Raw genomic sequence first — 12334 nt, 5'->3', positions numbered from 1 at the left:
CCTGCGGGTGGAGGGGAAAAGGCCGAGAGAGCAAAGGGGAAGAATCGGAAGGCCCCTGCCCACATCTGGCAGGCAGGAGAGACGGTGCCAAACGACCTTCGCACCTGGGCCCGGAGACCAAAGATGGCGTCCTCCTCACCTGTCTTCCCGAGCCAGAAGGCAAGAACTTGGGTCGGCCTGAGCTGGGGACCAAGAAAATATCGGGAAGTGTCCAGTGTTTTTCTTTAAAAGAATTAAACCTTCCTGGGCCATGCAGGGACTGACCATGGGACCCTGAACTCTCCTCCACCTTCCACCATGGAGCAGGCTCTGGAGCCGGGCAGCCTCCTGCGTCCCCATCTCATCCCCCGACTCCACCTCACAGCACCAAAAGATGATGGCCTGCTTGTGTCCCTGCTCCTGAACACCTATTTGACCTCAAGGAGCTCTCGCTTTTGGGGTCTCCGTCTCCCGAAGTCTGTCTATGGGGCAGGAAAACCTTCATCAGGGTTCTTGGGGGCCAATGTGGGCTCTCTGAGTGCCTGAGTGATAGATGGTCTCACCGCACGCCACCACGGAGGTCCAGCCAAGCTCGAGGAGTCCCCGTGGATTAAAAACGCCCTTTTCAAAGACTCTGACTGCCTCTACCAGAGGGTGGCTCCACAGGTCCCTTCAACCCAGTACGGTGGAAAAATAGGAATTTTGGAATCTTACCTTTCTCGACTGCTCAAATCAGAGAAAACTGGGGTCAGGGAGGATTTGATGGAGTCTTTTCATTTTTTAAAAGTCACTCATGGCCAGGCGCGATGGCTCACGCATGTAACTCCAGCACTTTGGGAGGCCGAGGCGGGTAGATCACCTGAGGTCAGGAGTTCGCAACCAGCCTGACCAACATGCTGAAACCCCATCTCTACTAAAAATACAAAAATTAGCCGGACATGGTGGCGGGTGCCTATAATCCCAGCTACTCGGGAGGCTGAGGCAGGGAGAATCGCCTCGACCTCTCGGAATTAACTTTTTTTTTTTTTTTTGGAGGAGGAGAGTGGAGTATAGTTTATTTATTTGATAAATATGTCTAGAGATGGAGCGTTACCCAGTTCCAGGAAGCATGATTCAGTGTCTTCCATGAAAATGGTATCCTGGCCAGGTGCAGTGGCTCATGCATGTAATCCCAGCACTTTGGGAAGCCGAAGTGGATGGATCACTTGAGGCCAGGAGTTCGAGACCAGCCTGGCCAACATGGTGAAACCCTGCCTCTACTAAAAGTACAAAATTAGCCTGGCGTGGTGGCACATATCCATAATCCCAGCTACTCGGGAGAGTGAGTCACAAGACTCGCTTGAACCTGGGAGACAGAGGTTGCGGTTAGCCGAGATTGCACCACTGCACTCGAGGGAAAGAGAGAAAGAGAGAAAGAAAGGAAGGAAGGGAAGGAAAGAGAGAACGAGAGAAAGAAGGAAGGGAGGGATGGAGGGAGGGAGGGAAAGAAAGAGAAAGAGAAGGAAAGAGAAAGAAAGAAAAGAAAGAGAAAAGAAATAAAAGGAAAGGAAGAAGGAAGGAAGGGAAAGAGAAAGAAAGAAAGAGAAAGAAGGGGCCAGGTGCGGTGGCTCAAGCCTGTAATCCCAGCACTTTGGGAGGCCGAGACGGGCGGATCACGAGGTCAGGAGATCGAGACCATCCTGGCTAACACGGTGAAACCCCGTCTCTACTAAAAAATACAAAAAAATTAGCCAGGCGAGGTGGTGGGTGCCTGTAGTCCCAGCTACTTGGGAGGCTGAGGCAGGAGAATGGCGTGAACCCGGGAGGCGGAGCTTGCAGTGAGCTGAGATCGGGCCACAGCACTCCAGCTTGGGCGGCAGAGCGAGACTCCGTCTCAAAAAAAAAGAAAAAAAAAAAAAGAAAAAGAAAAAGAAAAAAAGGAAAGAAAAGGAAGAGAAAGAAAAAGAGAAAAAGAAAAGGGAAAGAAAAAGGGAAGGAAGAAACAGAAAAAGAGAGGGAAGGAAGGAAAGAAGGAAGGAAGGGAGGGAGGGAGGGAAGGAAGGAAGGGTGGGTCCCGTGGAATTGTGCTCTAGGGATTCACAGTCCATAGCATCGGGCATGAATGGTGCCCGTGGAGTTGTCGTGCAATGCAGCAGTGCTACGCTACAGAGACCCTACTGGGAGCCAGGCCCGGGGCTGAGTGCCGGAGATACCAAAGTGAAAGCATAAGGTTTTCATTTTCTGAGAGTTCACAGTCTTTGGGGAAAAACTGAACTAAACAATCATTATAAAACAAAGAAGTGTGTGCAATGCTAACCTGTTCATCAGCAGCAGTAAGGAAATGATGGATTCCGGATGCAGGGATAAAGTTTCCAAAGGTTTCAATGATGAGGGAAGGTTGAGGGTGGGTGGGAAGCCATTAGAACCTGTCCTTGGATCAAGCAACAGGATTTGGGCAGTGTATTAGATTCCTGTGGCTGCTGTAATAAATTTCTACAAATTTGGTGGCTTAAAATAGCACCCACTTAGGCTGGGCGAGGTGGCTCATACCTGTAATCCCAGCACTTTGGGATGCCAAGGTGGGTGAATTTCTCGAGCTCAGGAGTTTGAGACCAGGGTGGGCAATATAATGAGCAATACTGGGCAATATAAAATCATCTCTGCAAAAAAAATAAACAAAAAAATTAGCTGGGTGTGGTGGCATGCGCCTGTAGTCCCAGCTACTTGGGAGGCTAAGGTGAAAGGATTGCTTGAGCCTGGGAGGTTAAGGCTGCAGTGAGCCAAGATCGTGCCGCTGCACCCCAGCCTGGGCAACAGAGCAAGACCCTGTCTCTAAATAAATAAATAAACACTCACTTATTCTTTTACAGTTCTGGAAGCCAGAAGTCCAAAATCAGTTTCACTGGGCTGAAATAAAGGTGCGGGCAGGTTTGTGCTCCCTCCCAAGGCTCTAGGGAGAATTCATCTCTTGCCCCTTTCAGCGTCTGGTGGCTACTGGTATTCATTGGCTTGTGGTCCCATCACTCCAGTCATCAAAGCTGGCACCTTCAAAGCTCTCTCTTCTCCATCTTCACATTGCCGCCTTCTCTGTGTATGGTGAAATCTCCCTCTGCCTGTCTCTTGTAAGAATACAGGACTGCATGCAGGGCCCACTGGAATAATTCCCAATAATCACCCGCATCTCAAAATTCTTCATTTAATCACATCTGCGAAGACCCACCACCACCACCTTGTATTGGTTGTTGTTCTGTAAGTTAACATTCACAGGCTCCAGGGGCTGGGATATAGCTGTCTTTTAAGGATAATTATTCAGCCTACCACAGGCAGATAGAGCAGGGAAAGGACATTCCAAACAGGAAACCCAGCAAAGAGCAGGGAAAGAAACAAGACAGGATGTTCAGGAACTGGAAGGAGTCTGAGGTGGGCTGGACTGGCCGGGGCACAGGACCTATGGCAAGGGCTGGGTCAGGTGGGGAGAGCCTGAGCAGCCTGTGCCAGTTAACAGGCCGTGCCTAGGCTGGGGGAGCCAGTGGGCCAGTGGATCAGGTTTGCATTTTGGAAAGATCTTCTGGCCACTGTGCGAAGGGCAGGCTGCAGGGAGGGAGACTGTGGGCTGGGACACCGTATGCAGGGGCCACGAAGGTACAATGTGGGGAGCCAGGATTGAATAATATGGAGGAGGCAGGATGCGATGAGGCTTGGAGATGGATGAAGGAGAGGAACAGTGCAATATGGAAAATCCTTGGTGAGGGCACATTTCCACCTGATTTATGTAAACAGCTAGCATCAGAGGGGCTGAATCAGTGTGTAAAGTGGCTGCCTGGGCTGGGGCAGCGCTGGGTGCTGAAGTCCTATAGTAGATGCCACCCCGGGGCACGTGACTCAGTTCTAGATTGCCTCAAGGACTAGCCTTTGTTGCCTTTGTTGGAGGCTTGGGCAGGAAGCTCTCCAGCAGGGAGGAGTGCCAACGCCAGCCACACCCTCCCAGGTGCGGCTAGGCCGAGTCACCCTGAACCATTTCCTGGGGTGAGGCCACTGGCCACTGGCTCACACTAGCCCCTGCCCTGCAGGGCATCATCAAGGATCTGCAGTCTGAGCAGCACCAGGTTCCCTGTGACTCAGCCCCTGTGGGGAAGCGGAGCCCATGCTGGTGTTCTTCGGGCTGGAGCAGAGACGTAGGTCCTGCCTGTCCCACCCCACCTGCTCAGTTAGGGACAGACTTTTTTTCTTTTTTTTTTTTTTGAGATGGAGTCTTGCTCTGTCGCCCAGACTGGAGTGCAGTGGCATGATCTCGGCTCACTGCAACCTTCGCCACCCAGGTTCAAGCGATTCTCCTGCCTCAGCCTCCTGAGTAGATGGGATTACAGGCGCCCGCCACCACACCCAGCTAATTTTTGTATTTTTAGTAGAGTTGGGGTTTCACCTGGTTGGCCAGGCTGCTCTTGAACTCCTGACCTCAGGTGATCTACCCACCTCAGCCGCCCAGGGACAGACTCTACAAAGCCCCTGCTAATTGCTGTATGCAATATGCTGTTTGTGTTTGGGAGGGAGGGCAGCGGGAGGGTGTGGTGGGGGTGGAGGAGTTGTTGTTGTTGTTTGGATTTTTTGAGACAGGGTCTCACTCTGTCACCCATGCTGGAGTAGTGCAGTGACGTACATAATCACAGCTCACTGCAACATCTGCCTCCTGGGCTCAAGCGATCCTCCCCCCTCAGACTCCATAGGCACACACCACCATGCCTGGCTAATTTCGGTATCTTTTGTAGAGATGGGGTTCTGTCATGTTGCCCAGGCAGTCCTTCTACACATTCTTTGAGCTACTTTAGCTGTGTGACTTCAGGCAAGCAGTAACCTCTTTGCTCTTTAATTTGTTCCTCTATGAATTGGAGAAATACCAGTACCTACCTCAGAGTCCTAAGGTTTGAATAGGCTAAGCCCTCCATAGGGCCCGGCACACACGTGTAAGTGCCCCCTGCATGCTAGTGATGCTGTGGATGCCCACAGTGGAATTCACTGGGAGAGGCAGATAGACTCATTTTAGGCAAGTTCCTAAGCATTCTGACATAATACATATAAAACACTTAGCACTTTACCTGGCCCAAGGCAGGACCCTAGAAATCATAGAGAGGTTGGAGATTCTAAAGCTACCAGGGGAGAATCTGGGCTGGGATCCGAAGAGATTCCTGAGCTCACTGCAGCCAGGATGTATAAGTCATAGTGATATGTCAGCGCTCATACCTGTGTGTAGCACATGTGCACGCACCTTCACGCACACAGGTGTGCCTCACCTCCAGCCCCAGGATGCATATGCAAATTCACGTAACAGATGAGTAACTCAGTTCACTCAACAGAAGGTGAGACGGTGACTTTGCATTCCCTAAGAATGGGACAGAGGTTGCAAACGGATGGCCCCTTGGGCTACATTTGGCCTGTAGAAGTGTTTTGCCTTTAAACTATTTTGTTTTTGTTTTCCCCTTATGCTATATATATATATATATATTTTTTTTTTTTTTTTTTTTTTTTGAGACTGAGTCTCACTCTGTCAGAGCGAGACTGGAGTGTAGTGGCACAATCTCAGCTCACTGCAACCTCTGCCTCCTGGGTTCAAGTGATTCTCCTGCCTCAGCCTCCCGAGTAGCTGGGATTACAGGTACCCGCCATCACACCTGGGTAATTTTTGTATTTTTGTAGAGATGGGGTTTTATCATGTTGGCCAGGCTGGTCTTGAACTCCTAACCTCAGGTGATCTGCCTGCCTTGGCCTCCTAAAGTGCTGGCACCCAGCCTACACTATTTTAAAAAGGAGATTTCCATTGGAGAATTGCATGTAAGAATCAAGATTTCTGACTTTTCGGCCAGGCATGGTGGCTCACGCCTGTAATCCCACCACTTTGGGAGGTCAAGGCAGAGGGATCACCTAAGGTCAAAAGTTTGACACCAGCCTAGCCAACATGGTGAAACCCCGTCTCTACTAAAAATGCAAAAATTAGCCAGGCGTAGTGGCAGGAGATTGTAATCCCAACTACCTGGGAGGCTGAGGCAGGAGAACCACCTGAACCCAGGAGGCGGAGGTTGCAGTGAGCCGAGATTGCACCATTGCACGCCAGCCTGGGCGACAAGAGCGAAACTCCATCTCAAAAAAAAAAAAAAAAAAAGATTTCTGACTTTTCTAGCTGAATCAGAAGAGCTGGCATATGCTGGACCCACATCCAGTCAAAGCAAAGACCAGCGGAAGCCACGGTCACAGTGCGTATGTTTCTAGCTCGTCCACTGCTTGCTGGGCCCTGCGGGGATCTGAGTTCCAGAGCCCTAGCACAGCGGTTGAGTGTGTCCACTCTAACATCAAACCACCTGGATTTGGATTTGAACTCTGGACAAGTCATACAACCTCTCTAAGCCTCAGTTCGTTCCTTCCTTTCTCTCTCTTTCTCTCTCTCTCTCTCTCTCCATTGGAGAGCAATGGCATGATCTCAGCTCACTGCAACCTCTACCTCCCAGGTTCAAGCAATTCTCCTGCCTCAGCCTCCTGAGTAGCTGGAATTACAGGCACCTGCCACCACGCCTGGCTAATTTTTGTGCTTTTAGTAGAGATGAGGTTTCACCATGTTGGTCAGGCTGGTCTTGACCTCCTGACCTCAGGCGATCCGCTCGCCTCGGCTTCCCAAAGTGCTGGGATTACAGGTGTGAGCCACCGCTCCCAGCCATGCCTCAGTTTCTTTACCTGTAAAATAGGTATAATCTCAGTACATTCCTCACACAGTTGTTACAGGGGTGAAATGAGACAACGTGTAAAGGGCTTATTAGTGCCTGGCACTCAGTATTTCATAAATTTTCAGCTATTGCTGCTATTACTGCTTCTGGAATCAGCCCCCAGTTTCAAGATCGTAGCCAACCTCTACAGAGATTGGAAGGGACCTTCTTTAATGGACACAGCTCGTTTTCCCCAGACCTCACCTTGCCATCTGATCATCTCCGGAGACCACCCTGTGGTACCTGGAGCTCTCTGCTGGGACCTCAGTGTTGCTGTGTGTCTGCACGCTGGCCACCAGTCCCCTGGCACACACACTGTGCCCTCATTGGGAAAAACACTTGTTGACACAGAGCCCTGTGAGCTGCCATGGAGTACCGGATTTGCCATCTTTCTTCTGAAATCCCACAGTGTGAAGTGTTGGTAGAGCTGAAAAGGAAGCTCTTTCAATGGGGATGCTGGGTAAGGTGACCTTTGCACTAAGGATTCCACTTCCTGTCTGAGATGGAAGACAGACCCTCATTCAAGAGACTGAGCGCTAGAGGAGCCAGGTGAGTTCAGGGGAGGGCACCTGAGAAGGTAGATGCATCTGAGGACAAGCATGGCTTATCCACGTAGAAGAAATGGAAGGGTGTCCCCCAGCAGAGGGCACATAGCGTGGACAAGGCAGGAGAGGCTGGAAAGTGCCATGTTTTACTGGGAACCAGTCTTGGGGCTTATGTTGGGAAGGTTGGATGAGTAGGGTCCTGGAAGGCTGGGAACGCTAGCACTGGGTGGGGGTCCTGCACCCATGGGTGATGGGGGCCCTCTCTAATAAGAAGGCACCTTTCCTGCACTTTTCCTGTTCTGGCCAGGAGGGCCTGGGCCACTGTCATCTCCTCTGCACAAGCCCTCTTTGCTGAGGAGACAAGCTAGGGGTGAAAGCCTGAGCTGTCCGCCAGAGAGTCTCCTAATTTCCTCATCTCATTCATCCATTCAGCTATCAATTTATTCATTCATCCAAACTTTCCTTAAAAAATAGGTTTTATTGTTGTTTTAAGAATAAAATTAGGCCAGGCGTGGTGTCTCATGCCTGTAATCCCAGCATTTTGGGAGGCCGAAGCGGGTGGATCACCTGAGGTCAGGGGTTTGAGACGAGCCTGGCCAACATAGTGAAACCCCATCTCTACTAAAAATACAAAAAATTAGCCGGGTGTGGTGGCAGGCACCTGTAATCCCAGCTACTGGGGAGGCGGAGGCAGGAGAATCGCTTGAACCCAGTAGGCAGAGGTTGCAGTGAGCCAAGATCTCGCCACTGCACTCCAGCCCAGTGACAGTGCGAGACTCCATCTCAAAAAAAAAAAAAAAAAATTAGTATTTGCTTGTCATAACAAATCCAAACAGCACCAAAGCATGTAACATAAATCTTGAAAGTTCCTGTCCCTTCCCTGCTCCTCAGGAGTAACCCCTGGTAAAATTTTGTTACAGATTCTTCCAGATTGTTTTCCATGTATACACAATTGCATGTGTGTTAACATTTATGTTAACAATGTATATTGGGTATATTTCCAAATCAACATATATAGATTTATCTCATTAAAAAAAAATACAACAAATACATGAACACATTCAGGCTATAAAAATTTAACAATACAGTGGCATATGGAGGAGGAAGTAACCCCTCCCCACTTCTCTTCTCCTTATTTTCCTCTCCACTCCTCTTCACAGTTTGGTGTGGGTGTATTCAGAACTTTTCCTATGCATTTGCCTGAATAAATGATACTTATACAGATACACGAGTGTGTGTATGTGTTGTTTAGCATTTTCTGCCACTTGCCTTTTGACCTAACAATATATCTTAGAAATGTCAGTATCTGGTGGCTCATGCCTATAATCCCAGCACTTTGGGAGGCTGAGGTTGGTGGATCACCTGAGGTCAGGAGTTCAAGACCAGCCTGACCCAAATGGTGAGACCCTGCCTCTACTGAAAATATAAAATATTGGCTGGACACAGTGGCTCATGCCTGTAATCCCAGCACTTTGGGAGGCCAAGGTGGGTGGATCACTTGAGGTCAGGAGTTCAAGACCAGCCTGACCAATATGGTGAAACCCTGTCTCTACTAAAAATACAAAAATAGCCAGGCATCATGGCAGGCACCTGAAATCCCAGCTACTTGGGAGGCTGAGGCATGAGAATCACTTGAACCAGGAGGCGGAGGTTGCCGTGAGCTGAGATTGCACCATGCACTCCATCCTGGGTGACAGAGAGAGACCCTATCTCAAAAAAATATTAGCCAGATGTGGTGGCACATGCCTGTCATCCCAGCTACTCAGGAGGCTGAGGCAGGAGAATCGCTTGAACCTAGGAAGCGGAGGTTGCAGTGAGCTGAGATCATGCCATTGCACTCCAGCCTAGGCAATGGAGCGAGACTCCATCTCAAAAAAAGAAGAGGCCGGGCGCAGTGGCTCAAGCCTGTAATCTCAGCACTTTGGGAGGCCGAGACGGGCGGATCACGAGGTCAGGAGATCGAGACCATCCTGGCTAACACGGTGAAACCCCGTCTCCGCTAAAAACTACAAAAAACTAGCCGGGCGAGGTGGCGGCGCCTGTAGTCCCAGCTACCCGGGAGGCTGAGGCAGGAGAATGGCGTGAACCCAGGAGGTGGAGCTTGCAGTGAGCTGAGATCCGGTCACAGCACTCCAGCCTGGGTGACAGAGCGAGACTCCGTCTCAAAAAAAAAAAAAAAAAAAAAAAGAAGAAGAAAAAGAAAAAAAAGGAAAAAAAGAAATGTCAGTATCTATAGATAAGACTCAATCTTGTTAGTGGCTGCTTGGGATTCTCTGGTTTGGCTATACTTTGATTTATTTAAGCATTCCCCTTCTGATGGGTGCCACTTTTAAAGGCTTTGCTGTCACAGACAACACTATTGAACATCCTCACATGGACTCCGTCCCACAGCTGACAAACCTTTCTTAGGACAGAAGTGGCCTGGCTGCCTTGGAGGAGATTCTGAGACTGCTGCTACACTGCTCTCCCCAAACGCTGTTTCCGTGGTCCTTTGGATGCTCTTATATTGCAGCGAGCGCCCACCCGCAGCCAGGGCCTGGGAGTGCATGGTGTCCAAGGCAGGGCCCTGCCCTGGGGCAACTGCAATCTTTGAGTCCTATGACGAGATAGTTCAGGAGCCAGGGGCCCCAGTCCTGGGTTGCAGGGAGGAGTTCAGGGAAGGCTTCCTGGAGGAGTTGATGTCCAGGCAGAAACCTGCCTGCTGAGTAGCAGTTTGTCAGTCAGAGGAGCAAGTGGGAAGGGCTGCTCCAGCTAGAGGAGGACTTGGCCAGCTGAGGCCCTGAAAGGGCCAGGGCCATCTGTGCACCGCTGAGTAATGGTGTTCCCTAAATGCTCAGGGCAGGGGCTGAAGGGAGTGGCAATGGGTGGGGCTGACCGGAAGCTGGGGCAGCTGGTGAAGGCCTCAACTGCCAAGCTAAGGAGTGGGAATGTTGCCCGAGGCAAGCGAGAGGCCTGATTACACACCTGAGGAAGTGAGCCATAGGCTGGAGGGGAGAAAGGACCAGTGTCCGGGACGGAGGCTGGGTGGGGATTCACACCTGGCAAGAGCCCACCAGGAGCCAGGCCCAGTGTAAGAAGAGGCTCCCTCTTCCTTTCTTCCTGTCTTCTTTCTCTCTTTCCTCCCTCCCTCCCTCCCTCCCTTCCTACCCTCCTTCCTTCTTTCCCTTCCTTCCTTCCCACCCTTCTTTCTTCCCTCCCTCCCTTCCTCCCTTCCTTTCTTACTTCTTTCCTTCCCTCCCTCCTTCTTTCCTAAATTAACAGACTTTTTTTAAAGAGTAATTTTAGTTTTACAGAAAAATTGAGTCATAAGTACAGGGAGTTCCCATTGACCTCTCCGCACCCCGCCACACAGGATTTCTCCTGTGGTTAACCTGTTGCATTGATATGATACATCTGTTACAACTGACAAACCAGTACTGACATACTGTCATTCACTAAGGTCCCTCGTTCACATCAGACTTCACTCTTGATGGTGTACACTCTATGGGTTTTGACAAATGCATAATGATATGTCTCCACCATTACAGTAGCCTACAGAGTCTTTTTCACAGCCCAAAACATTCCTTGTGCTCCTCCTACTCATTCCTCCCTCCTCTCAACCCCTGACAACCACTGATCTTTTTACTGTCTTTATAGTTTTGCCTTTTCCAGAGTGTCGAACAGCTGCAAACACACAGTATGCAGCCTTCTTTCACCTAGTAATGTGGAGTTAGGGTTCCTCCAGGTCTTTTCATGGCTTGATAGCACATTCCCTTTTCTTGCTGAACAATATTGTGTTGCATGGATGTGCCAGTTCATCTATTTCTGAAGGATATCTTGGTTTGTTCTGAATGTTTAACGATTATGAATAAAGCTGATATAAACATTCTTACACAATTTCTTTATGGACATAGTTTTCAACTCATTTGGGGAAATACAGTATTTGTCTTTTTGTGGCTGGCTTATTTCATTGAGTGCAATGTCCTCAAGTTTCCTCCATGCTGTGGCATGTACCCTTTCTTTTCAAGGCTGATTAAAATTTCATTGTATGTAAACACACACCACTAGCTATTGACTATTTTAATATGATCCTGCTTTCAATTCCTTTGGATGTATTTCAAGAAGTGGGATTGCTGAATCATATGGTAATTCTATTTTTAATTTTTCAAGGATGCACCATACTGTTTTTTCCACAGAGGCTTCACCAACATTTGTTATTTTCTGTTTTTTTTTTTTTTTCTTTTAGTAGCTGTCTCAATGGGTGTGAAATGATATCTCATTGTGGTTTTGATTTGCATTTCCGTGATGATGAATGATGACGTTGAGCATCTTTCACATTCTTCTTGGCCATTTATATATCATCTTTGGAGAAATGTCTATTTAGGTCCTTTGTCCATTTTTTGTTGTTGAGTTGTTGGGGTCTATGTATTCTGAATATTAACCCTTTATTATTTACATATTTGCAAATATTTTCTCCCAGTCTATAGATTGATTGCCTCTCCACTTTGTTGATTGTTTCCTTTGGTGCACAGACATTTTAAAGTTTGATGTAGTCTCATTTATTTAGTTTTGCTTTTGCATGTGTTTTTGCTGTCGTAGCCAAAAATCACTGCAAATCCAGCATCATGTAGCTTCCCCTACATTTTCTTATACAGTTTCACGGTTTTCAGTCTTACATTTAGATCTTCATCCATTTTTAGTTACTTTGGTATATGATATAAGGTAAGGGACCAACTTTTGCATCATTTGTTGCAACGACTGTTGTTTCCTCATCAAACGGTCTTGGCACCCTTGTGGAAGATCACTTGACCATATATGCGAGGGTCTATCCCTGGGCTGTCTATTCTCTTCCTTCAGTTTGTATGTCTGTCTTTATGCCAGTACCACACTATTTGGATTACTGTAGTTTTCTTTTCTTTTTTTTTTTTTGAGACGGAGTCTCGCTCTATCGCCCAGGCTGGAGTGCAGTGGCCGGATCTCAGCTCACTGCAAGCTCCGCCTCCCAGGTTTACGCCATTCTCCTGCCTCAGCCTCCCAAGTAGCTGGGACTACAGGCGCCCGCCACCTCGCCCGGCTAGTTTTTTGTATTTTTTAGTTGAAACA

The sequence above is a fragment of the Trachypithecus francoisi genome, unplaced genomic scaffold (genome assembly GCF_009764315.1).
Source record: "Trachypithecus francoisi isolate TF-2019V2 unplaced genomic scaffold, Tfra_2.0 Lachesis_group17, whole genome shotgun sequence".
Classification (NCBI taxonomy): domain Eukaryota; kingdom Metazoa; phylum Chordata; class Mammalia; order Primates; family Cercopithecidae; genus Trachypithecus; species Trachypithecus francoisi.
This window is presented reverse-complemented; position numbering follows the sequence as displayed.